Source organism: Panthera tigris, chromosome D4, assembly GCF_018350195.1.
Source record: "Panthera tigris isolate Pti1 chromosome D4, P.tigris_Pti1_mat1.1, whole genome shotgun sequence".
Taxonomy (NCBI): Eukaryota; Metazoa; Chordata; class Mammalia; order Carnivora; family Felidae; genus Panthera; species Panthera tigris.
In genome coordinates this window covers 54,555,582-54,583,263 of record NC_056672.1, presented here as the reverse complement: position 1 = coordinate 54,583,263, position 27,682 = coordinate 54,555,582, and the positions used below count along the sequence as shown (strand labels likewise).

The following is a 27,682-nucleotide window of genomic DNA, read 5'->3' as shown; positions in this document are numbered from 1 at the left end:
GGTACCAAAAAAAAAAAAAAAAAAGAAGAAGAATTTATGTCATTAATAATTATTTTATATTGGTTAAATGTTAAAATAATATTTTGGATACATTGGGTTAAATATGTTCTTAATATTAATTTCACCTGTTTCTTTTAGTTTTTAAAATATTTTTTAAAATGACATAAGTCACTCACATTTTATTCTATTAGACAGTGTTAGACAAGAGCATAGATTAAATAACAAAGGAGGTGTAACTAGAGGTGTTGATTGGGTTCCAGTCTTGGAAGGTCTTTAAAGAACTTTTATGAATCACTCTAAGTGTGCCAAGTATTGCCCACAGCTTACAGAAATACAGTGTCTTAACTCACGATTCATGACTTCTATATTACATGGTAAATATAACTTAACATGTTAATATCCACAATTGTTTGAACCAGTCACCTTTTCTAGTTCTTTGCTTGTGTTTTATGAAGTAGTTAGTTAGTAGTTAGAAAAAGCTACCAAGAATGGAGGTGAGGGAGGAAGAGGGCACAGTTCTGCAAGGGAATTAGGAGACAATTGTAACTTTCATCTAAAAGTGATGAAAAGAATGGGACACCTGAGTGGCTCAGTTGGTTAAGCGTCTGACTTCGGCTCAGGTCATGATCTCACGGTTTGTGAGTTTGAGCCCAACATCAGGTTCTGTGTTGACAGCTCAGAGCCTGGAGCCTGCTTTGGATTCTGTGTCTCCCTCTCTCTCTCTGCCCCTCCTCTATTTGTGCTCTCTCTCTCCCTCAGAAATAATAAATGAATAAACTTAAAAAAATAATAAAAGTGATGAAAAGGAAGGCACCAAGCCATTAACCCAGGGTGTGCTCTCTGGCAGGCCTTTGGCAAGCGGCAGAACACCTACTTAAGTGGGTCACAGCCTGATTGTTAATTTCCATTCATGGGGTTTGTTTCCTTTTCTGGTGTCTCAGTTAGCTCCAAGGTGATACTTTAAATAGTTGTGAAGGCATCTGTAGAGGTAGTCAAAGTTTCCAAAGGGGTCATCATTAACTTCCTTTGTCAGTATTTCTCCACTTTCTGATGAGTCTTCAGCAGAATCTGAGCTATTCTCTTGGAATCCAACCAGCAAGCTGTTATCAAAATTCTCCAGCCACTCCTGGATACCAATGCCAATGAACTGGAAAGAATTGTGTAGGAGGAAATGCCAGCCTTGCTGAGTCAGGCAACTTCTTCAACCCAAAGTTGACTGGTAATTATCGTGACTGTGTTCCTGGGACCACAGGAAGTATAGTCAGCCCTGATCCGGCTCCATCGGATTTGCTCAGTATGGGGAAAAGCACTGTCCAGGGTAGTGAAATGTTCCAACTCCATGCAGAGAAGAACCAGTAGAGTCGAGCCAGCAGTCAGGCTGTATGCAGGCAGCAGATGTGGTTATGAGCTCTCTTAATTCTGGAGTTCCTTTGGTATGATCAGATTGTGTGAGAAGAGAGAGAATAAAAGTTGAGGGTGACAAAGCCTGGGTCACTCTCAAACTCATGTTTTCAGTTCAGATGTAGTCTGCATAAGGGTGAGCAGTCCAGTTGGAATAGTCCCCAAAGTGACTCTACTTTGGAAGTTTAGTTGAAATGGGGCTTTGGAGTTAAACAAATTGGAGTTGAGCAATGATTCTGCAAGTTAACAGTTGCATGATCTTGGCCAAATCACGTCACCCCCGCTAAGTTTCAATTTTCTCATCTGTAAAGTGGGCATATACTATCTCCCTTCCAGGGTTGTCGTCAAGCTTACTTGAGATGTATATATAAAAACACCTGGCATCCAGCACAAGGAATGCAATGAATCATCCTGACCTCTCCTCTTTAGTGTGTTTTATTGTTAAAGCCTTAATATAAATAGATATCTCCCTTGTGAACTCGAATTCCAACCTTTGGCAATGATCATACTTACTCTAGTTTTTTTGTTTTGTTTTATTTTAAGCTACTTGACTTTGGAGATTGTCCAATTCGAATGATGATGATGATGGTGAAACAGTAATTTTTTATTCAGCACCTGCCAAAGGCTTGGCCTTATGTTAAGTGCTTTTCATATATAATCTTATAAAATCATCATAATAACTCTGTGAGGCAGGTACTATTATCCCCATTTATAGGTGAAGAATGAGGTTAAGAAAGATTAAGTGGCTTTCTCAAGGTTATGAAACTAGGTAGAAGACCTGGGATTTAAACCTAAGTGAGATGGACTCCAATGCTATCATTCTTTTTTTTTTTTTAAGTATTTATTTATTTATTTATTTATTTATTTATTTATTTGAGAAGGAGAGAGAGACAGAGAGAGAGAGAATCCCAAACAGGCTCCACTTGGTCAGCATGGAGCCCGACTCAGGGTTTGCACTCATGAACTGTGAGATGATGACCTTAGCCGAAGTCAAGGTCAGATGCTTAGCTGAGTGAGCCACCCAAACCCCCCACCATTTCCAATTTTAAATATCTTAAGTAGTTTAAGCATATCTAATATTTTATTGAAAAAAATTTTAATTAAAAGACAATTAGGAAATATTTTAGTGAAAGAAAATTTAATGTTTGGGAATTTATAGACATGAAAGCTTGTTTGTGTTATTTTAAGATTCTAAATGTTACTTTTGTTTTGTATAAGAGCTCAAAAATTATGTAATGTCCACCTGCTCCCATATCACAAAATATGAGGGTATTAGATAAATAAGAGAAATTTGAGAATATGAAAAATAAAAGACAATCCAGAGATTGGAGTAGACAAAGCTATTTCTGAGGCCAAAGAAATAATACTTCAGATAAATAAAGAGACAAACCACTGAGCATTTTTCATGGCAAGGTTGGGGAGGGCTTCTATCTATTGAGATGACATCATGCAAGGCTGTTATTTGCTGCTGCCCAGAGGGTCCTATTAGAATTATTTTTCTTGGGTTTTGCTCAAAAGAACGAATGTCATTCTAATGCCAATATTGTCAAATGCCATTGATTGTTTGGATTCACTTTTCTAAAACTTGCTCTTTCCTTCGTAAGTAAAGGTATGTCTTTCTAGAATATTAAAGTCCTAATTTAAGTAATGATGAGATTATTCAGAATAAGTAAAGCCTCTTTGAGCAACTGGCTTATCAATGTAATTCACATTAACTGTCTCAGAGGAAAATTAGTAAATCTCATGTTGGTACAATAAGCATCATCTCCTTTATTAAACTTGGTAAAGGCTATTTTCAAATAAAAAGAAGAGTCATTTTTTCCCTTTATCAATCTCATTTACTGAAACAGCCCCTGTCAAAGCCATCAGTGACCTGGACATTGCTTAATCTATGGCTTTACTTGAACCTCTCAGAACTGTTGTTCATGCTTCCTTCTTGGAACCCTTCCCTCATTTGGCTTGAGACATCAGTTTCTCTTGGTTCTCCTTCTATTCTGGCTGGTCAGGTCCTCTTTATCTACTGACTGCTAAGTGTTAAGACCCTTCAGAGTTTAGCCTAAAGCCTTTTTAATTGTCTTTATTAACTTCATAGGTAATGCCATCCCCAGTCTCTTAGCTTTGAAAGCATCTACATACCCATAATTCGGAAATTTAAATTTCTAGCCCAGACCTCTTTCCTAAATTACAAGCTCATAGCCAACCATCTCCTCAAACTTGAATTCATTTGAATATCTATTAGGGATCTCAACAACATCCTTGATTGCTCCACTGACAAACCTCTCCTTGTATAGCTTTGCACATCTCAGAAAATGCTATCTCTGTCCAGTTGCCCAGGCAAAAAAATTACTTCCAGTCTTCCTCTATACCCCACATCCATCAGTACATCCTATTGGTTTTACCAATACACTGTATATAAAACACTGTATATAAAAAATCTGAACTTTTCACCAACTTCACTGCTATTTTCTTGGTCCGAGTGTGTATCATGCTTCGCCCCCTCACCTGAATTATTTCAGCAACTTCCCAACTGGATTCTTTCTTCCTCCCCCCCTTCCCCACCACATCTGTTTTCACATAGAGACCAGAGCCTTTAATGGCTCCTCATTCAGAGTAAGATCTGAAGACAAGATGACCTACAAGGCTCTCCATGACTTTACCCTCAGCTCCCTCTCTCACTCCATGTTTTTAATCTCTTGCTCCCTGTTCCCCTTGTACACACTGTGTTCCAGCTTACCCACAATTTCCCAGAACAACTACCTCTCACTTTTCAGAGTTATTTGCCCAAATATTATCATCTTAGAAAGATCTTATTCGACAACTCTTTCCCTCATCCCTGGCATTCCTATATCCTTTATTCTGCCTTATTTTTCCTCTATAACACTTTTCACCACCTGACATGTATCTGTTCACTTATTTATTTGTTTATTTTTGGTCTCCCAATTATTTGAGATTCAAGGACTGGCAGACTATATAATTCCAACTGTACCTCCCATTGAAGGAAATTAAAAAAGCTGAAACACACACACACACACTTTCATGCAAGCACTGGAGACCAAATGAGATAGTAAGAAATTAGAACAAGGAAATGATTAGAGTTCAAAAAGGTGAACCAAAGGAGGACTTACTGGTAGTCAAAAGGAAACTGAAAGGGAGAGCTACACTGAGAACTTGAGAAATGACCCACACTGTATTTTGGAACCCTAGGGCTGACATCTGGCAAACCACTGGAAGCAGCTGAGACATAGAACAAAGGTTTTGAGAACTCAGTTGCATGACGGTCTGAGGATTGGTATTCTACCGCCTCAAAGACAGAGAGGCCCTACTGTAATATCTGTTCCTCTTGAGACACTCAAAGGCTACAACCTGGAAGCATGGGGTTTTTCCAGCCTGCAAAAAAACCCTCAAAGCTTTGTCCCAGACTGCTAAAGTACTGGGTATTTTGCAGAGAAAAAAGGATAGTTTGTTGGGTCTCAAACTATCACTAAATATAATTTTAATTTGTCCAGCCAACAATCAAATATTATAAGGCAGACGAAGATTCAAGAGAAATGGAAAATACTATAATTCCAGACCACCTCTCCATTTAGCATATGAAAAGATACTCAACATCATCAGTTGTCAGGGACATGCACATTAAAACCAATACAACATATCACTACCCATCAAATAAAAAATTAAAAAAGCAACTTATAACACACAGAGTGCTAGTGAGAAGACAGACCAATTGGAACTCACATGCATCACTGGTAGGGATACAAAATGTGTACCCACTTTAAGAAAACAGTTTGGCAGTTATTAAAAAGTTAAACATATACTTACCAGATGACCTGGCAATTCCACTTCTAGATATTTATTTACTCAAGAGAAAATAAGATGTATATCCACACAAAAACCTGTTCATAAATGTTTAAGTGGCTTTATTCATAATTGGAAAAAATCATAAACATTTATCAATTGGCAAATGAATGAACAAATTGCTATGAACACACAATGGATTACTAGTCAGGAGTATTTACAAGGAGAATCACTTTTTAAAAAAATGATGTTTTTTGAAACATAGTTTAAAAACTATGTTTTTGACCCTTTCAGAACTGGTGTGACATTTCAGTCACCTCTGTGGTTGGCTGATGAAACACGGGAGCTCTTAAGAGGGAGAGGATGATAAACTTTTAACTCGGGGCAGAGCGGGCAGCCCTATCACTTACATTTCTCCCTTCCCTGTGGCCCTCTCAGTACCTCATCTGACTTCATGCTTTTTCCAGATGTTCCTGCTGTCACCTGTGGTTGGGCTCAGGGCCCCCTCCCCCCCCCCCCATGGGTGGGGGCCGCCCCCCCCCCTCCGCCACCCATGATACAGCCAGACAGCCAAGGATGTTTTCACAGGAAGGGCATTTGCTGTGGACTTAGCTGCTTCACTAATTTGGCCAGTGTTTCACATTACCCACAGAAGGAAAGAGAAATAGACTTGTAGCTTGAGGGTAGGACCTTGTTCTACGGTTCTTGTAGCAACCCAGCATTGCCAAGTGCAGAACCTTATACATGGTGGGTGCGCAATACACATTTGCTTTGTGTACAGATTTGGTTTCTTTTTAAGATACTAACGTTAGTTCCTAGTATCCGCAAGTGTACTGAATGCTATACTAAAATTGCTGTGGCAGGAGCCATACTTAATTCATTGGAAGAGAAACAATAACCTTGATGTCCTCAGTTTTTGAATATTAGCTATGTGATATATTTTTATTCATTCATGTATTCAACAAATATTTATTGAATGCCTACTATGTTCTAGATTCTATGCCAAATTATTTAGATTAATGGGATGTGTATCCAAGAACAAAAATTAATTGTTAATTACAAATTTCAAAGATCTTGGTCTTTGCATACTTTGCTTCCTAGAGAATTTATTTTTTGCTTTCATTGTTTTCCCCTGTAAGGAAGCAGATGTTTTTATGTACAGATGCCCTAGAAGAGTGATGAGCAACTATGTTTTCTGTTCCAGTATACTTGGAGGATTTGGTTCATTTCCATGAGTAATAGTAGCTCTCCTGGGGAGAGCTTACTACATAAAGGAAGGATTGTTGGGGATGGGAGTGAAGTATCAGAATTCAGGAGAGTTGGGGGCACATGTGCGGCTCCAAATCATCTATCCACCCTCCTTTTGCCACATTATGACCAACAGCTGTTTTAGTATCTGTTTTGTCCAGAGGAAAGATGTTTCCCATTTACTTCCTTTTTCTTAACAAGAAAGATTCTATTGTTTGACTTTCATGTTCTTGCTGCTTCAAGTTTTCATTGAACAGTAACTGTATTCAGGATGTTAAAGATACACAGTTAAGTTTTCTCTATTGGTCTGTTGTTGCTACCTGTAGTTTGTTTCTATCCTCCCTCCCTCCCTCTCCCTCTCCCTCCCAGAATACAAGCCCTTCTTTCTTCCTATGTTTTGATGATTTTGATTTTATTTTGTTTTGTTTAGCCTTGAGTATTGACATTGATTTTTATAAATTATTGGTGGGAATAAGCAGGAATGAAACATTGTTTCATTTGTTTGGAGACTTGCATACGGACAATCAAATCATGTTCAGTTTTACTTGATGCTAAGGGGTGACTGAATCATTTGGGATGTTTTGTATTCAGTAAGTATTTCACTTGAAAAATAGTTTCAGTGTTTTTTAATGTTCATTTATTTGTGTGAGAGAGAGAGAGGGAGAGAGAGAGGGAGACAGAGGATGTGAAGCAGGCTTGTGCTGAGAGCAGAGAGTTTGATGTGGGTCTCGAAGTCATGAACTGTGAGATCATAATCTGAGCTGAAGTTGGATGCTTAGCTGACTGAGCCATCCAGGCACCCCCAAAAAATAGTTTCAGTTTTAGTTTCAGTTTCAGTTTAAACTTCATGAGTTTTTATTGCTATTGCTGTTATTAAAAACATGTTTCTTTTTCTAAAAATTTTTTAAAAATGTATTTATTTTGAGAGAGTGAGGGCAGCGGAAGGGCAGAGAGAGAGAGAGAGAGAATCCCAAGCAGGCTCTGTCCACACTATCAGCATAGAGCCCAACATGGGGCTAGAACCCACAGACTGTGAAACCATGACCTGAGCTGAAACCAAGAGTCAGATGCGTGACTGACACACCCAGACACACCTTAAAACATGTTTCTTATGTATGACTAAGCATAAAAAAGTTGTCACATGTAAATTTAAAATACAAATTGCTTGTATTATACATTCATCAGTTAGTCATCCCAAAATATTCGAAAAATAATCTGAAAGTGCTCCAATTTACATATCATAAAGCCAATGTAGTTTTTCATATGTCTTTGCCCTGAGTCGAATAGGATAATTTTAAATCATTTATTTCCATATACAGAAATAAAACCTGACTTAAAAACTATATTCAACCTACACGTGAATATTTATAAACCATGATTTGGAGAGATTAAATTCTATTTATGGATTAATAACTCCACTCTAATGGACAATATTTATATTTTAAATAGAATTTTTCAATAAAGAAAAATTTTGAGAAATAAGGTTGCTGAGAATAACAGAAGAATCCCCAGAAGAATTCTCATGAATTCTTGCTATGAATTCCCATTTGCAAAGCACACATGCGCGCACACACACACACACACCAATCGCCTTTTTAAAAAAACCTAAATAACTGCTTTGCTTAAAGAGTATTTCTATTATTAACTATTACTACCACATGATTTTTAAAAAGTGATCTGTATGTCTTTTGATTTAAACACATATTATTAATTTCCTAAGGGAAACAAAGAAAAAGAGAAGCAATTCTTAATATAATTGTTAAGCACAACAGAACAAGAAGAAAAGGAATCAAGAAAAAGTGGGAATATTATTTCTTCAAGTACAAGAAGTGAGAAAAAAGTGTCTTAAGACACAAAGCCACTCAACCGTGGATTCCAATTTTCAACAGACATCTGAGTAATACGCCGTATCTTGTGTCTGTGATTGTCTTTGTATTGAGTCATTGCAATACAGTCTGCTACTCATACATTCTATCAACCACACAGTTACTATGGCCTGGTAACCAGAAAACCAGAGTGGTCAGCCTGTTGGTGTCACCCTGAAGTGGTGGTATGAAGGTGACCTCACTGTGATCCACTGGGATGTCTTCCACAAGTTCATTTCCAGATTTCTGTGTCTTTTAGATACACAGGAATCATTTTAAGACTCCTAATTCCCCCCATATCATCCTGGTTCTTGGTATCCATTGGGAAGTGGAGATAATAAGTGGCAAGTTTGGGACATGGGTCATCTTTGGATGAGGGTCTTTGAATCAATAAACGTTCTCTTTAGCTTTTTGGTAAGGCCAGTTGATGTCCTTTCTGTGTCACTTGTCATCAGAGAAGAGATCTGATTAGGATCTGATTAGGATCTGATTAGGACTGCGGAAAACTTTTTGTCAATCTCTTCATTGCCCCCTTGGGGCAACCCTCCTCCAGCATCAGCAGTTTGATAGGCATCCTGTGTGTGTGTGTGTGTGTGTGTGTGTGTGTGTGTGTTTTAAATATTATTAATCAAGTGGTTTCAACTGTAGCTTATCTTTTCATATTTTGCTAATTTTACTTTCGTACTAATTTTACTTTTAGAAAGACATAATGTAAAGAAAACTGTGCAACATACTAAATATAAGTATATGCAATGTAAGTGGCAGAGTGGCCCCAGGGGAGTTTAGATTCTGATACAATGAATTTAGCTCATGTTCTATCTCAGCCAGGCTTTCAGGCAGGGAGGTGAGATATGGTGAGTGGGAAAGAAAGGAAGTCAACAGACTGCCCTATTATCTCAGGAAATGGGAAGGCAAAAAATGGGTTTCTACATTCTCATTATTTTCTAGGCCCAATATCCCTGGGTAAAATGGAGCCAGTTAATCAGAAGATGTCTGGAAGCACTACTGCTATTCCAGAAACTGCAGCCCAGGAATGTTTAAACTGGAGTGGGTTACTGCCACCAGGTAGCAGCAAACTGTAGTTAGGACTAGATAGGATTTGGGTCCCCAAACTGGACCTTAACTCCAGGTAGGGGTCATTTCATTAACCTCACAGTAAAGGAAACTCACATCTTGGACCACTGAAATTTTTTGGACTTTACTTATAATATTAAGGTCAAGTTTTACAGAATATGTAATATATATATTACGTATATATTATATTATATATATATATTGCTTTGCATCTTATTTTGCACCCACTAACATGTCTTGAAAAGCTTTCCATAGTAGTATACATAGATCAATGGTTTTTAATGGTTGCATTGTATCCCATTACATAAATGTGCCATAATTTATTTGACTCACCTAATGAAAAATAGGATTTTTTCCCCCTGCCTTTGCGGTTGTTTTTGCTATTATTACAAATAATGTTTAATGAGCATTCTTGGATATATATCTTCTGACATTTGAAAGTAGATCTGTAGGGCAAATTCCTAGAAATGGGCTAAAGATTATGTACTCAATAGAGCCCACTAACAGAAGGATGAGATTTGAAGCCACAGGAGTTGACTAGAAAAGGGAGCTGTGGTCAGAGCCTCAGGAAGCATTATGTATAAAGTACGGGAAAGAAAGGTACCTGCTAGTAAGTACACATTACATTGAATTGAGAACAAAGTTAGAAATGTTGAGAGAAGTGACAGACCAGAAGTTAATGATATCATGGAAATTGTCTTCTATGGTTTTCACCTACAGGAGTAGAAAATATCTTTTGGGGGGAGGGGGGAGAAAAAAAAGAAAAAAAAGAAGACAACTGAGATACTCATTGATTGATAGGGACTTAGTTAAACCAGTTCTGGCATAGACTAGTCATGTAACAGTCACATAATGGAATATTATTCAGCTATTAAAAGTAGAAAATGTTCACAATATATTAAGCAGTAAAGCCAGGTTTCAGAACTTTAAAAACAGTATGACATCAGGAGAGAATGTTAGCTGCCTGCCAAATAGCCTACTTCTTTGAATCAAGGGACTCTTTTGTTTAGCTAAGCACAATGTCACTCAGCTAAAAGGTGTATTCCCTGCCTGCCTTGCAAGAATGTGGCCATATGACTAAATTCTGGTCAATGAGGTATAATCAGAAGCTTCCTTAAAAAGGACAGTTGTATCCTTATTCCTCACCTTTTCCAATCAGCTGCTTGGAATGTAATGGCTGAAATTTGGACCGTTTTGTACCATGAAGATAAGAATCACACTGTAGGGACAATAGAATGAGAAAATGGAAGGTGTCAGGTTCTTGATGACTGTGAAGCCACCATATTAGTTCTGGAATACCTACCTCCTGTTTTGTTTTTGTTTTTGTGTTTGTGTTTTTGTTGTTGTTGTTGTTATCTTGTGAGAGAGAAATGAACATTTATTTCATTCAATTGTATTTTTAAGAGTCTGGAAATATGGCCTTTTGTAGCAACATGGATGGAACTGGAGAGTGTTATGCTAAGTGAAATAAGTCATACAGAGAAAGACAGATACCATATGTTTTCACTCCTATGTGGATCCTGAAACTTAACAGAAAACCATGGGGGAGGGGAAGGAGAAAAAAAATGTTAGAGAGAGAAGGAGGCAAACCATGAGAGACTCTTAAAAACTGAGAATAAACTGAGGGTTGAAGGGGCTGGGAGTGAGAGGAAAGTGGGTGATGGGCATTGAGGAGGGCACCTGTTGGGATGAGCACTGGGTGTTGTATGGAAACCAATTTGACAATAAATTTCATATAAAAAAAAAAGAGTCTCTGCTATATATAGCCAAATCTAATCCTAACTGGTACAGATCCCATTGTGTTTAAAGATTAAATATGTTCACACATGCACACACACACTTGTATAGCACAAATGTGTGTGTGTGTGTGTGTGTGTGTGTGTGTAAACCATATATGTATAAAGTATCTGTAAGTGTATAGAATAAACTGGTAACAGTGTTTATCTCTAGGGGTATGGGATTATAAACAGGAGGTATGAGGGGGCTATTAATTCCTTTGTATTATATGAATTTTAGCCACAAACATGTATTCAAGAAAAATTAAGATATTTCTATTTTTATGAAGAAAAGAAAATAGCTCTTGACTGGTAACTCCTTAAAATCAAATCACTGGCTGACTTCCTTACCTTTCACTGTCTCCTCGAAGGAGTGCCATTACTATCCTGCCGGTCTCCCGTCTACTCTTCAATGCTTCCAGCTTCATCTGGTTTGCTTTTTCTCCATTCTGAATACTTGAGGTCTCTTCTAAATATGCGTCAGCCTGCTTCTAATACAGACAGTGTAAGAAGAAGCTCCGTTTAAATTGCTTTGGGCAGTATCAACATTTTAACAGAATTTGTTCTTCCAATCCGTGAGCATGGAAAGTTTTTCAATTTCTTTGTGTCTTCTTCAATTTCTTTCATAAGCTTTCTATAGTTTTCAGTGCACAGATCTTTTACCTCTTTGGTTAGGTTTATTCCTTGGTATCTTATGGTTTTTGGTATAATTATAATTGGGATCAATTCCTTGGATATCTCTTTCTGCCTTCATTATTGGTAGATAGAAGTGCAACCGATTTCTGTACAATTATTTTGTATCCTGCAACTTTGCTGAATTCATGTGTCAGCTCTAGCAGTTTTTTGATGGAGTCTTTTGGGTTTTCCATACAGAGTATCATGTCATTTACAAAGAGTGAAAGTTTGCTGATTTGGATGCCTTTTACTTCTTTTTGTTGTCTTATTGGAAGAACAAATATTGTTAAAATGTCAATACTACCCAAAGAATCTACACATGCAATGCAATCCTATCAAAATAACACCAGCATTCTTGGGGCACCTGAGTGGCTCAGTCGGTTGTGTCCAACTTCGGCTCAGGGCATGATCTCACAGCACGTGGGTTTGACCCCCGCATTGGGCTCTGTGCTGACAGCTTCGAGCCTGGAGCCTGCTTCAGATCCTGTGTGTGTGTGTGTGTCTCTCTCTCTGTCCCTCCACTGCTCATGCACTATCTCTCTCAAAAATAAAAAATAAATAACTAAAATTTAAAAAACACCAGCATTCTTCACAGAATGGAACCAGAAAAGACCCCAAATAACCAATGTAATGTTGAAAAAGAAAACGAAAGCTGGTGAGGCACCTGGGTGGCCAATCGGTTAAGCCTCTGACTTCAGCTCAGGTCATGATCTCCTGGTTTGTGGGTTTGAGCCCCACCTTGGGGTCTATGCTGACAGCTCAGAGCCTGGATCCTGCTTCAGATTCTGTGTCTCCCTCTCTCTTCCCCTTCCCCACTCACACTCTGTCTCTCTTTCTCTCAAAAATAAATGAACCATTTAAAAAACAAAAAAGAAAAGAAAACCAAAGCTGGAGACATCACATTCTGGACTTTAAGCTATATTACAAAGCTGTAATCATCAAGACAGTATGGTACTGGCACAAAAATAGACACATATATCAATGGAGTAGAATAAAGAACCCAGAAATGGACTCACAAATGTATGGTCAACTAATCTTTGATAAAGCAGAACAGAGTATCCAATGGAAAAAAGACAGTCTCATCAGCAAATGGTGCTTGGAAAACTGAAGAGTGACATGCAGAAGAGTGAAACTGGATCACTTTCTTACACCATACACAAAAATAAATTCAAAATGGCTGAAAGACCTAAATGTGAAAGTGGAAACCATCAAAATCCTACAGGAGAAAACAGGCAGCAATCTCTTTGACCTCGGCCACAGCAATTTCTTACTTGACATATTGCTGGAGGCAAGGGATATAAAAGCACAAATGAACCATTGGAACCTCATCAAGATAAAAAGCTTCTGTACAGTGAAGGAAACAACAAAACTAAAAGACAATCACAGAATGGGAGAAGATATTTGCAGATGATACATTGGATAAAGAGTTAGTATCCAAAATCTATAAAGAACTTATCAAACTCAGCACCCAAAACACAAATAATCCAGTGAAGAAATGAACAGAAGACATGAATAGACACTTTTCCAAAGAAGCATCCAGATGGCTAACAGACACATGAAAAGATGCTCAATATCATTCATCATCAAGGAAATACAAATCAAAATTGCAATGAGATACCATCTCACACCTTTCAGAATGGCTAAAATTAATAATTCAGGCAACAATAGGTGTTGGCAAGGATGCAGAGAAAGGGAACCCCTCTTGCACTATTGGTGGGTTGCACTATTGGTGGGAATACAAACTGGTGTAGCCACTCTGGAAAACAATATGGAGTTTCCTCAGAAAATTAAAAGTAGAATTACCCTACAACCCAGCAATTGCACTACTAGGTATTTATCCAAAGGATAAAAAATGTTGATTCAAAGAGGCACATGCACCCCAATGTTTATAGCAGCGCTATCAACAACAGCCAAATTATGGAAAGAGCCCAAATGTCCATCAACTAATGAACGGATAAAGATGATGTGGGGTGTGTGTGTATGTATATATACATATATATGTATATACATAATATATATGTATATATATATACACACACACATATATATATATATATGTATACACACACACACACACACACACACATATATATATAATGAACACTACTTGGTGATGAAAAAAGAATGAGATCTTGCCATTTGCAACAACATGGATGGAACTAGACGGTATTATACTAAGCAAAATAAGTTAGTCAGAGAAAGACAGATATCATATGATTCCACTCATATGTGGAATCTGAGAAACACAACAGATGAACATAGGAAAAGGGAAGGAAAAATAAGATAAAAACAGAGAGGGAGGCAAGCTATAATAGACTTTTAAATACAGAGAACAAACTGAAGATTGCTGGAGGGGAGGTGGGTGCGTGGCGTGGGTTAAATGGGTGATGGGCATTTAAGGAGGGCACTTGTTGGGATGAGTAGTGGGTGTCATATGTAAGAGATGAGTCACTCAGTTCTACTCCTGAATTTAAAACTACACTGTATGTTAACTAACTTGAATTTAAATTAAAAATAAAAAAGAAAGTCCGTTTAATAATGGAATGAATAATTGATTCAGACAGATAAGGCGCACACACACACACACACACGCACATGCACACACACAGCTGCTTTGACAATAAGAGTTTTCTTCCAAATAAGGCTTCTTTTTATCACCAACACTCAGTTGTTACCATGGCTACGTGTTAATTCCAAAAAGTCAATCCCAAAAAGAAAGGATTCTCCAGTTCTCCAGATAACTGGAGTAGGTTTAAGCAAGATTTGGAGAAGAACTTGGAAATGCTTGGAAGCATTGGAAGGCCAGAGACTGCTGATCTGAGTGTGACAATACCTCAGCCTGCTTGTGTTCAACTTTGTGAATAGCACAAAGAAACAAACACATGCAACACAGAGGTAAGTGACAGGGAACCTGGTACCCTAAAAGAAACCCAGTCAAGGAGCTGGAAGTAGGGTAATGAAAACATTGGTTAATGATATGATACAGATTCAGAATTTAAGTAGAGAAAGATCTTCATATTAAGTTGTTAATTCCAGGGCTGCCTGAGAGGTATGAAATTATTCTGCTTACAATTTCAAACTGTAGATGGCATGTATACATACATAGTTATATCTCTGGGTGCCAATAGATATTTATAAATTGAGAGACAGATGGCTAGGATATCAGAGGCTGAACACTTGAATCCTAGTCCCTACCAAATACCAGTCCCTGCATGATCCGAAGAAGAAATAGCATATATACACAGAGGACAAGCCTGGCAACTGGAGAGTTTTTATTTGACTCTGAGGATGGGTCCCAAGCCCCAGAGAAGAACTCCAGTTAGGCTGAACCACACAGAAGACTCCTTTCAAATACTGTACCTTTATTTTTTTCATTTATATATATTTTTAAAGTAATATATCATGGGGCAGGGTGTAAAGCAGAAAGTGAAAGTGTCCCATAATTCTAGGGCACAGAGATAAACATTATAGCCAATTTGGTTTGTATCTTCCAGGCATCGCTTTTAATTCCTTCATACAATGTCATTGGAGGGATGTGCATATTTTATTTAACTAGTCCCCTATGCTGATGAGCACTTAGACTGTTATCAATTTTTCTCTGTTATATATAACTCTATAAGAGATATCTTTACACATAGATCATTGTGCCCTTAATGGGTTATTTCCTTAGAAGGAATGCCTAGAAGTGAAATTTGTAGATCAAGAGTTTGGAAATTTTATATTTGAATGCATATTGATTGCCAAATTACCTTTCAGAAAGCTTACTTAAACTTCACCCAAAATTAGTTTAACAATGTTGGTTTCCCTATGCTGTGCTTATAAGAGTAAAGATTTGTGTATATAAATTAGGTATTTTCTTTTTTATGTGAATTGTCAGTTCACATGTTGTCAGGCTGTTGTTCTAGTTATCTATTGTTTATCCAATTGTTTAGCAAATTACCCAAAATAAAACAACAACCATCTTATTATATCTTGTGATTTTTGTGGGTTAAGAATTTAAGCAGGACTCAGCCAGATGACTCTTCTCCCATATGATGTTGACTGGAGTCATTTGATGGTATGGAGCTGGCACATGGAGAGAGTTCAGTATGGCTTTACTCATCTGCTTGGCATTTTGGTGGGGATAGCTGTTAGGGTGCTCAGCTGGGCTCAGTTGGCTTCTCTGTGTAGCCTCAGAGCCTCTATGTGGACTCTGTAGCAAGGTGGTCCAACTTCTTACAAGTGGCTCAGGCTCCAAGAAACCAAAATAGAGCTGCTGGTCCTCTCAAAGGCTAGACTCAGAACTGGCATAGTGTTACTTCCATCATTCTAACTGGTCAAAGCAGTCATGGGTCATCCTAGATTCAAGATGAGGCCAAATAGACCCTTCCTCTCAATAGGAAGAATGTCAAGGAATTTGTGGCTATTTTTAGTTTGTCGCAAATGTCAATGTTAGTATATTTCTTAATATTAAAAAAATCTTCCCATTTCTTGGGGAAATCCTATTTGAAATTCCCTAAATACATTTTAAAGTTTAATTTGTAGCTATTTTACCCAATATTTTTGCATCTATATTGATATGTAAGTTTGGTTTATAGTTGCTGTGATTGTTTTAAGTGTTGGTACCAATATAATTTTAGTTTTTAATAATTAATTAGATAAGTCTCCATGTTTTTACAAAAATCTTTGAAGCAATTAACAAAGGCTGAGAATCATGTGTTTTTTGAACATTTGAAAGTCTTACCCACAAAGCTGCCTGAGGCTAGGGGGTTCTTTTGGAGGGAATTCTCTGGTCATTTTTTGAATTTTGTTATTGGTATTCATACTAGATAACTGAATCAGTTATGGTCATTTAATGTTTTGTTTGTCATATTTAAGCCTAAAGTTGTACATTGTGGCTATGTATGTGAACTTGGAAAGTACTCTGAAATACTGTAGTGAGGGAAACAAAGTGCTCAAGAAACATGGGAAGGTAGTACCTTCTGTAAAGTTTTGTTGCAAGCACAAAGAGCTAATTTTAAACCTCATCTTAATTTTTTTCATAAAATTCAAGAAGACATAGACTCTTTAAAATTAAAAAAAAAAATGAAGGATAAAGTTTATGAGATACTGAGATGACCCAGAAGCCAAGTCAGGGCTCTTAGGAGCATCCTTACTTCTAGCAATAGGAGGAATCAAAACATATTTGTTGGTGAACATGTGAAGAATAAATGGATGAATGAATGATAAGTAATATCTTTTCTCACAGTGTGGTTTGGTCTCACAGACCTCACAGACTTTGGGAATATACTCTGAACACTGCTGTTGTTAGCATGCTTGGCTCACTGTCCTCTGTACCCTCTTAAATTATACATGTTTATTCTCCATGCAAAAGTTCAAAGTGATGGACTCTTGGTTTTTCTATTCCCATTGCTTGCTGCCACTCTCCTGGCTCACCTTTTTCTATCCCTGAGGATTGCACAGGCCATGGCTTGTTTAACCACTTAATTTCCCCAGCAACTATTCAGGTATATCCTCAAATTCTAGATTTTCCCAGGTTACACAGCAAATGAAAAACACATTTAGACTCATGGAAGACTACATCTAGAAGACATTAGGGGACATCTGGTGACACCCATCTCATTCCTTTTGGGGACTGAGAACAAATTCATTTAAGAGTATATTTCAAGAGGCCTGAATGTGGAAGCACCTGGGAGGCTCAGTCAGTTGAGCATCAAACTCTTGATTTCAGCTCGGGTCATGATCCCAGGGTAATGGAATTAAGCCCCATGTTGGGCTCCATGTTGAGTGTGGAGACTGCCTGGGGATTCTCTCTCTCTGTCTCTCTTTCCTTCTGCTCTCTCCCAGTGCTCTCTCTCTCTAAAAAAGAAAAAAAAAAAAAAAAAAAAAAAGGAGGAGGCCTGAACATGGTTATCAGAAAACAAAAGACACCATTTGAGGTAAAGTTATCAGATCTGAAGCAGTCATGCTATGAACATGAATATATGAGAAGTAAAAAGTCATGAACTTGTCAAAAAAAAAAGTCACGAACTTGTCAAATAGGAGAATAACGAGCAGTAGAATCTGTGTTACACTTTGAAAATCATGAAATTTTAAATGTTCTACTTAACTTATCCAATCCACTATATGGAATCAAAAAATCCTTTCAGTGAAATTTTCCTTGACAACCTGTAAGATGTGAGCCCTTGGCAAACAGGAGAATAGGTATTTTTATCTCTGGTATCTCCAGTACCTACATTGTCCCTGGACCTAGGTTGGTCCTGCTGAATTAACCCAGTTGAAGATATATGGGTATGCATGTTACTTCCACTGGCCTTTTAAAAGCATGCAATTTATGTATTGTATACCTGAAGCCAATATAACATTGTATATTAATTATACTTCAATTTTTGTCTTTTTAATTTATGTATTTAAATTCAATTTAAATATTTATTTATTTAAATATTTATTTATTTAAATTCAATTTATTTATTTAATGTTAAATGAGTTAACATACAGTGTAGTATTGGTTTCCAGAGTAGAACCCAGTTATTCATCACTTACATGCAACACCCAGTGCTCATCCCAACAAGTGCCCTCCTCAATGTCCATCACCCATTTAGCCCATCCCCCCACCCACCTTCCCTCCAGCAACCCGCAGTTTGTTCTCTTTGAGAGTCTCTTATGGTTTGCCTCCCCCTCTGTTTTTATATTATTTTTCCTAAAATAATAATACAATTCAATAAGTCTCAGCAAATTTACAGAGTTGTATAACTATTACTACAATAACAATTTTATAACATTTCTATCACCAAACACACACACACACACACACACACCCTCAACTGTGCTCGCTTCGGCAGCACATATACTAAAAGCAAAGCAAAACAAAACAAAACAAAACAAAACCCTCATGCTTATTTGCAATCAGCACCCTACTCTGCTACCCTGAAGTCACAGGCAACCACTAAACTACTTCCTATCTCTGTAGATTTGCCTATTCTGAGTATTTCATATAAATGGAATCATACAATATGTGGTGTTTTAAATGTGTTATATATATATATATATATATATATATATATATATATAGTATAAATATACCACATTTTATTTATCCATCTGCCAGTTGATGAATATCTGAGTTGTTTCCACTTTTTGGATATTATGGCTAATGTTCCTATGAACATTCATATACAGTCTTTGTGTGGACATAAGTTTTCATTTTTCTTGGGTAGATAATTAGGAGTGAAATTGTTGGGTCACAAGGTGATTTTATGTTTAGCATTTTTTTAAATGCTTATTTATTTTTTTGAGAAAGAGAGAGAGAGACAGACTGAGTACGAGTGGGAGAGGGGCAAAGTTAGAGGGAGATACAGAATCTGAAGCAGGCTCCAGGCTCTGAGCTGTCAGCACAGAGCCTCACAAGGCGCTTGAACTCATGAGTCACGAGATCATGACCTGAGCCAAAGTCCACACTTAACAGACTAAGTCACCCAGGCGCCCTGACTATATTTAGCATTTTCACAAAGTGCTAAATGTTTTACAGACTGGTTGCACCATATTGCATTCCCATCAGCAGAGTGCAAGACTTAGTTTCTTTACATTCTCACCAACACTTGGTATTGTCTATTTTTTATCAGTTGGCTCTCTAAGTGTTATAAAGACTGTGTGGTACCCCATGCCACCTTCCCAGATCATTAGGTGAAAGCTGCTATCCTGAACCACATTTCAAGAAATAGATTAATTATCCCTTGTAGAAGCTTAGAACTTACATGTCAGCTGTTGTATTAAAATTCAGAAGTTCTAGTACTTTTGTGAAAAATATCACACTACTTAAAGCTTAGTGTGTGTGTGTGTGTGTGTGTGTGTGTGTATGGTCAAACACTATTAATTATACCCCGATATCCAGTCTTCCCTTCTTACACAGAAATAGAATTAACCAAAAAGTACATTTCTTAGCCCCCCTTGCAGCTACATGTACTATAAGACTAAGTTGAGGTGAATGGGCTATGAACAAAAACATTGTGTACTCTTGAACAGAAAAATTAAGTCCACCTTTTACCACTCTCCACATCTTTACTGCAAAGTGGAGATGATGGTAAAGATTGGAGTAGCCCTCTTGAACCAAAGATGGTCACCATGTGCTGAAGTGGGAAGGCCATTAAAATAGAGGAAGCCTGGGTCTCTGATGGTTGCGGGGCCACTCCAGCCCTGGATTGCTTACCTGAACTTTAACATGAAAGACAAATAATCTCATTTCACCAGGGTTATTTTGGGGTTGTCTGTTATAACAGCCAAAATGAGAAGTTACCAATATGTAGAAAGCCTCTGTAGAAACATGGCTACAACCTGAGAATCTCCACCGATGAATATGATGACACACGGAAAGGCAGAGTAAGGCAGTAGAAAGAACATTGGATTTAAATTAAGGTTATTGGAGATTTAGTGTTAATTTTATCTACTGTCAGCTTTGTGACCTCAGGCAAGTGGCCTTGTCCATAAAGCAAGGTGGTTTTATACAGTTAAAAATAAATTTTTTAAAGGAATTTCAGATTTTTTAAAATGTTTGTTTATTTTTGAGAGAGAGAGAGATAGAGTGCCAGTGAGGGAGAGGCAGAGAGAGAGGGAGACACAGAATCCGAAGGAGGTTTCAGGCTCTGAGCTGTCAGCACAGAGCCCGATGTGGGGCTTGAACTCATGAACCATGAGATCATAACCTGAACTGAAGTTGGACACCTAACCAATTGATCCATCCAGGCACCCCCCAAAATAATTTTTTTTAATTTGAAAATAAAAAGCATCTGGTTTCAGAAGTACTTCACTATACTCATTTTCGTTGGTAAAACAATTCAAGAAAATATTTAAATGTATCAACTTTAACCTTTTATATCACCCTTCTCTAATAAAATAGTAAGATGATAATCATCTTCAGCAGCTGCATCATTTGCACAGGACTAAAAGTTCCCCCATATATTAGCTTTTTAAAATTTTTTAAATTTATTTTGAGAGAGAAAGAGAGAGAGTTCATCTGGTGAATGGGGGAGGGGCAGAGAAAGAGAGAGAAAGAGAATCCCAAGCAGGCTCCTTGCTCATAGTGCAGAGCCCAACTCGAAACCCAAAGTCATGAACAACGAAGTCAAGACCTGAGCCAAAATTAAGAGTCGGATGCTTAACCGACTGAGCCACTCAGGCATTCCCCGCCACCCCCCCCCCACAATATATTAGCTTTTTAAATATCCTCCCAGTTGGTACCATTATTATCCCCATTTTACAGATAAGGAACCTGCAGTTCAAAGAAGGTAGGTACCTTGCCCTGTCATGCAGTTAGTTGGTGGGGCCAGCATTTGGATTCCTGAGTGCTTAACAAATACTACTCTGTCCCCATACCTGCACCTAACTGGTCATTGTGAAACATCTCAGGAAATCAATAGTAAAGGTCATTGGCCTCTGTGTCCTCTTCAGCCATTGTGACTAGGAGGCATTATTACACTTTAAAATGAATAAATGACTCTTGCAAACTTGCTCAGTAGGTTAAAGTGACATGTGGAGCAATAACTGTGAATCATCTAAGGAACACAGAGAATTAAGTCAGTGGTAAAAACACACCTGCCAAATGCTGAAAAGAAGATAAGCAGCCTGCAGGAACCTATGACCTGCAACGCTGGGCAGTGTGATCGCTGAACTCCAAGGACCAGGCTCCTGGGCTTGGCTGGCAACTGTGATTCAAGGGTGGGGGCAGGCTCCAAGATGTGCTGTTTCCTGCCTATTGCATTTTGAAGAGGTGCATCAGAGAAGCTAAGCCTGATGGACTCTGAACACTGGTTGTTGTTGTTGTTGTTGTTTTCCCTGGCAACAAAATTAAAACTGCATCTAGGGATTTTTCCACCCTTTTGCTGATCTCAATGTGAACTGTGTGGTGAAATCCCTGTACACAGCACAGACTCTATCTCCCAGGGTGTTGCTTAAAATGTGGCTGAGCACAAATGGAAAACATCAAGTCTTGTTGAAGTCAGCACACAGAATTAATCTCTAAAAGTAATGAAAGAATTAGTTTCACTCTGTAAGATAAATAAATGTGAAGGATGGTAAAGGCAGAGATGTTCAGCTGAGCTGCTTTTAGAAGGAGACATCTTGGGGGACAGGATATTGTGTACTTGGAAAACATTTTAATGCCCCTCTTATGTGATTATGAACATGCTTTGGGTTTCTTTTTAAAAATATATTTAATATATGAGGTTTTAAACCTGCAACTGTTTACCTTCAGGGCTTTTTAACATTGGAAAAGGTAAAAACTTAAGTGTTCCTCCCCTTCGCTTTTTAGCTCTTGGATGCATAAGTATATTAAGTAAATATAAAATTAGGAACAATCTTAATATTTAAAACCAGTATGAAGTAAGGCTCTCTGCTTTCCACTCCATCCTTAATTTTATTTTTACCTTGTCTTTGTGCATTGTGCTTTGGTTTTTATCTAAGCGTGGTGTGTGAACCACACTGCTTGGAATCACCAGCAGTGCTTGCTTAAAAGTTGTTCTGAAAGTCTGGGGCAAAGGCAGTTGGATCAGATAACATCCCAGCTCACCCCAGGACTTAATGAAATGAACAAAAATACCACTTTTTAAAAGGCCAAAAATTCATCAGCAGTAATCAAAATTGAAAAGTGACTCTCAATCTTGCTCATCACACCTGCTTCCCAGAAAAAGAACTTGAGGAAAGTTCCAGTATCCTGAATTGACCTTGAAGAGAAGTGGCCAGAAGGATGAGTAGGTGAGAAACTACGAACATCACTACAGATCCTGGCTGAGGCATAAGTGCTGACAGGGTCAGCCATTCTCCAAGGTCGCTGCTGAGTTGGGGGAACCATCCAGAACCCTTGGATTAGGAAATGCCTGGCCCTTGCTGGGAAGACTGGCCCCAGTAAAGGATATTCATGGGGACTCAGAAGGGGGAAGGCAGTGCAGGATCCCAGCAAGGACTGCAGGCAGGTCCAGAGGGGCTCTTCTCCTTCCCACTCTCAAATCTGAGATATACAAAAGAAAATAGAAAATGACATCTAGCCTCCAAGTTGTTGTCCAGAGGGGTAATAAGTAGTTTCCAGGGAAGTTAAGAAGGTCAAGAAGAACTACTGTCAGGGTGCCTGGGTGTCTCCATCAGTTAAGCGTCCGACTTCAGCTCAGGTCATGATTTCATGGTTCAAGGGTCAGAACCCCCCTTCCTGCTCTGTGCTGATAGCTCAGAGCCTGGAGCCTGCTTCAGATTCTGTGTCTCCCTCTCTCTGCGCCTCCTCTGCTGATGCTCTATGTTTTTCTCTCTCTCTCAAAAATAAACATCAAAAAAAAATTTTTTTAAAGTACTGTAGATCAGAGAAACTGAGAGCAAATCAAAATAAACCACATGTCAACTTTGTAAATGTATCACCAAGAGGGGACGGGGGTGGACAGGGAGAGGGAGAGAGAGAGAGAGAGAGGGAGGGAGAGAGAGAAAGTACAGACACAAAGGAAATAGTCTGGAAGAAAACAAAAACCAAAAAAATAGAAGAAAATTTCCCCAGATTGCCTTAGTGCTAAAAAAAAAAACCCAAACAACTTAATAAAAGCATGCTATCATTAAAATAAGAACTCAAAGACAAAATGCTGAAACAACAGAAAGAGATAAAAGAGAAATTGCAGAGCTAAGGAAACCTATTGGAACCAAAATAATACATTACAGATCTAACAAATAAATTAGAAATTAAAGAACAGTCTAAACACAACTAAGAAGTAACTAGAATTGAAGACTTAAACTAATCACTATGAACACAGCAGAAAATTATAAAGAAATTAAAATAATGAGACCAAGTAAGGTGTTCATATGTAGATGACATAAAATATAGATAATTATTGTCCCTGAAACAGCATACTCAACAATAAAAGATAAGAATTATTCTGAAATATAATGAAGGAAATTTCTCTGGAGGCAAAGAATGAAATCTGCTATTTTAAGGGTACACCATAGACTCAGAAACTATTTAATATAAAACAATTGACATTGATTAAGATATTTACCTTCAGGGATAAAGAAAGTTTTCCTAAGGTATCCAAGCAGAAACAGGGGGAAAGATCAGGCTGATCTCTTACTTTTCTACAGAAGACAGGTAAGCAGTATCTCAGTATCTACAAGTTTCTGCTGGAAAGAAAGTGGGATCCGATGTTACTGTACTAAGTCAAGTTGTCATTCAAGTTGCAACGCAAAAGGCAAACATTTTAAAATGCACAGAAAGAAAGAAAGAAAGGGAGGTGAGAAGGAAGGGAGGAAGGAAGGAAGGTGGGAAGGAAGAAAGGAAGGAAGGAAGGAAGGAAGGAATTACTCATTTTAAACACACACACACACACACACACACACACCCATACACTTTTTTGACTATAAAATCAAGTCAATCAAGAGGTGAATTGTTCTATCAACTTTTTTTTCTGAGATTGTCAAGAATTCAGTTTTCAAATTTCAAAGGAAACCTCACCTAGTTGAGAGCATCAGGAAGGAGGAGGATTGGAATATTGGGAATAGGGGAGTGAGAAATGGGAACAAAAGCATAAAAGTCAAACTTTATAAAGTTGACAATTTTGCATCAGATTAACCCTCCCTATCACCCATAGCCTCATTGATAAAACAAAGATAACAATCCTTGCTTCACAGGGCTGTTGGGAGAAGTAAAAGAGAAAAAAAAAACAACACTGAGACTGGACCTCAGAACCTGACATATGCTGAGTGTTTGGTAATTGTAGTCTTTCCTCCATTTCCATCCCTTGCTCATAGCCCTATACACTGTTGTTTTGTTTGGTTTTGTTCACTCAGCCTCACTTTATATTCTTTTGCTTCTGTACTTTTTCAAGTTGAGTAATTTATGTCTTAAAGTTAAATGTTTGCTAGCAAACTATTCTTAAATTAGCATGGGAAAAATCATGGGCTTTGGCATTAGAATTTGGCTTCAATCCTGGGTTGCTTCTTTTATACATGTAATGGGAATATCTGAGGAATAAAGAAAGAAAGAAAGGAACAGAAGCAATATTTGAAGTAATAATGACTGAGAATTTCCCCAGATTTTAATGTCACACAGAAAGCCACAGATCTAGGAAACTCAGAAAACATCAAATAGGATAAATGTCCCTCCTGCCCCCCACCAAACTACACCTAAGCATATCACATTCAAATTGCAGCAAAGTTAAAGAAAAGTATCTTGAAAGAATCGAGCGAAGGTAAGAATTATATCCAGATTCTCCTCAGAAACCAGTGAAGCAAGAAGAGAGAAGAATGAAATATTTAAAGTGTTGAAAGGGGAAAAAAAACCCTGAACAGTAACCTAGAAATCTGTATCTTGTAAAATTATCTTTCAAAAATGAAGGAGAAGGGCACCTGGGTGGCTCAGTTGGTTAAGGTCTGACTCTTGATCTCAGCTCAGGTCTTGATCTCAGGGGCATGAATTCAAGCCCCGTGTTGGACTCCACCCTGGGCATGGAACCTACCTAAAAAGAAAAGTAAATAATTTTTTTAAATGAAGGAGAAATACTTTCTTAACTGAATAAAAATTGAGAGAATTTGCAGTAAACCTCACTTGCAAGAAATATTAAAAGAAGTTCTTAAGGGGCGCCTGGGTGGCGCAGTCTGTTAAGCGTCCGACTTCAGCCAGGTCACGATCTCGCAGTCCGTGAGTTCGAGCCCCGCGTCAGGCTCTGGGCTGATGGCTCGGAGCCTGGAGCCTGTTTCCGATTCTGTGTCTCCCTCTCTCTCTGCCCCTCCCCCGTTCATGCTCTGTCTCTCTCTGTCCCAAAAATAAATAAAAAACGTTGAAAAAAATTAAAAAAAAAAAAGAAGTTCTTAAGAGAGAAGCAAAATGATAGAGATCAGAAACTCAGCTCTACTGTAAAGAAGAGCATTAGAGAAGGAATGAGTAAAGATAAAATAAAAACTTTCATTTTTCTTATTCTTAATTTACCTAACAGCAGATTGAGGTAAAAAATAATGAATTTTATGATTATCATTTATGTATAAGTGAGGTAAATGATAGTAATGATACATGTGATGAGTGGGAAAAAATAAGGAATATTTTATTATTACAGGTATTTACATTACTTGTGAAGTGTATTGGTGTTATTTGAAAGTGGACTTGGATTAAGTTGTAAATGTATACTGCAAACTTCAGGACAACAACTAAAAAAAGTAAAAGTAGTATTCATTATAATTGATTAGAAAGGAGAGAAAATGGAATCGTATAAAATGCTCCACTAAAACCAGAAAGTGCAGGGAAAAAATGGAAGACAAAAATAGGAACAAAGAACAAGACCAACAAAATAGAAGGTGGTAACAAACATAGTAGATATTCATCCAACTGGATCAATAATTGCTAAATGTCAATGGTCTAAATACATCAATTAAAAGACAGAGATTATCAGAGTGGATCAAAAAACAAAACTTAACTATATGTGGTCAACAAGAAATCTACTTTAGATTTTTTTTAATGTTTATTTATTTTTGAGACAGAGCATGAACAGGGGAAGGGCAGAGAGAGAGGGAGACACAGAATCGGAAGCAGGCTCCAGGCTCTGAGCCATCAGCCCAGAGCCCGACGCGGGGCTCGAGATCGTGACCTGAGCTGAAGTCGGACGCTTAACCGACTGAGCCACCCAGGCGCCCCAAGAAATCTACTTTAAATATAAAGACATGTAGATTAATGTTACTCTGCTCTGCCATCCTTCTCCCATGCCCCAATCAACCTTCAGACATTGCTAGATCTGTTTTGCTCATTGGTTCTAGGTCTCCAACCAAAAGCACTGGAGTTTGCTCTTTAAATCCCCCTGCCTTCCAGTATTCTGGTTCATTTCTCCCCAAACAGGCACTCTTCTGTTTTCCTAAACATCCATGTGTACAAATTAGAGTCTTCCAGGAGCATTTCCTTTTCTGGTTACTCTTAGAATCTTAATTACTTCCCATATTTCCCTTAGCACTAATGTTCTCATGCAGCTGCCAGCAGCTCTTTGAGATGCTAGGAAGTGTATATGTTTTATAGGTGTTTACAGTGTAGGGTGGTATTCCTTGTTTTAGTTAATAGTTCTGCCGTCTACCTGGTCATGCAGGCTACAGTCCATCAGTGCTGCGTTCACCATCTGTGATTTAGCATCCAAGAAATTCAGAGGCAAAATGGATCTTATGGTACCACAGACTGTGACCTACCTCTAGCCCAACTTCATGGGATGACCTCATTAATTAGACTTGATGATTCTGTTATGATTCCTCTGACAGACTGTCCACAAATGATATTAATTGTTGATGTATGCTTCCCTGATTCTCTAGGGGCCTGAATTCCCCTTCAATCTCTCTCTCTCCTTCACACTCAGTTCATTAGCAAGTCTTGCTGATGCTACTTTTGAAATATCTCACACATATGTCACACATATGTCCCTGCCACTGGTTTAGAGGAGCTCTTAACTCCTTACAGCTCCTGACTGGTTCTTTTTGCTTCCAAGCTCTTCTTTCTCTTAGCTAACCTCCTTTTTCTCCCTTTTGGAAAAATTTTCTCTTTACAAACAAACTTTGTTACTCTGATTATAAAATCTGATGGACTGTTTACAGGAAAGCCCAAATTTCTTGATATACACAATCATTCAGTGTCTACTGTGTCAGCCTCAAAATCCAGCACCCTCTCATGCACCTTCCAGCCTCAGTGAGCATCTCCCCTTTCCCAGGAGGCCTCTCTCCTATTGTTCACATTTTGTCAAAATACCCTTTCCTTCCTTCTCCACCCAATTACTCAGTTTCAAAACCCATCAAGAAGTTTGCTACTCTGACATGCCCAGGAAATCTAATTCAGGAGTTTCTCAAGGCCAGTCCTAGGCTTTGCCCTTCTTCTCTCTATACTCC

The 27,682-nt window shown here is 38.1% G+C and overlaps 1 long non-coding RNA gene across 1 annotated transcript in view; it reads right to left on the bottom strand.

Annotated features, from left to right (window-relative positions):
* The window catches only part of LOC122233276, a 32,552-nt gene extending 11,377 nt beyond the window's left edge, over positions 1–21,175 (bottom strand). The window contains exons 1-3 of the long non-coding RNA XR_006210823.1: positions 21,102–21,175; positions 11,510–11,649; positions 10,530–10,602 (exon numbers count right to left, since the gene is read on the bottom strand). This is a non-coding gene — a long non-coding RNA (uncharacterized LOC122233276). The remainder of the gene's footprint in view (positions 1–10,529; positions 10,603–11,509; positions 11,650–21,101) is intronic.
* Between the last annotated feature and the right edge of the window lie 6,507 nt (positions 21,176–27,682).